Raw genomic sequence first — 842 nt, forward strand, 5'->3', positions numbered from 1 at the left:
ATTATAAAATAAAAATAAATACATAATTATACTAAATAATTTCTTTAAATAATAAAAATTATCTCTAACCAAAATATATTTATAATAATGATCCAAAAGTACTAGAATGAAGTTAATTGTGAGTATTCATACATCTCAAACTAAAATATGCATAGCCATATCAAAATAACCATGATACCACTTAGAATTTACTACTAATACTCTACAAAAAATGTATCCTACAATTGTAAAGTATCTTCTAATAAAAGTCATTAGTCAACCATACATGTATCCATTTCCAACACTACTCTATGTTAGCCAATAAACCATAATAATAATCATCTTAATCTTCATTAATATTTTCCTGCATAATTATATAGAAAATTAATTAGAAAAATATTCATAATAATATTCGCAATTATAAAAATTAAAAAATCAAACTCAAAACTATGAATGACTGATATCATTAATTCTTTTTGTACTGTGTACAAGTTTCACCAATGCATAATAGTGTTTTACAAATCCAAATTTAGAATTCAAAAATAAAAAAAATCATAAGCTATAAACCATAAAATAAAAAGCTATAAATGATTGGGTGAACAAGTAGATTCACACGAAATATTCATGTTGCAGTTTATATCCAATTATATCCAAAAAATGCACAATATACAATTATTTCATGATTAGGACTAGCAGAGGTTAGACACCTAAAAGCTAAAATTTAGTGAATATATTATTAATCATATATAGTTAAAGCAAATCACATGAAGTACTCTGCTAATCATACTATATTTGCTGTTTTATGTCATACTGTAACATTTTTTTTACTAAAAAAAATATTCTTACTAAAAATATCTTGTGAA

Source organism: Arachis duranensis, chromosome 5 (assembly GCF_000817695.3).
Source record: "Arachis duranensis cultivar V14167 chromosome 5, aradu.V14167.gnm2.J7QH, whole genome shotgun sequence".
Classification (NCBI taxonomy): domain Eukaryota; kingdom Viridiplantae; phylum Streptophyta; class Magnoliopsida; order Fabales; family Fabaceae; genus Arachis; species Arachis duranensis.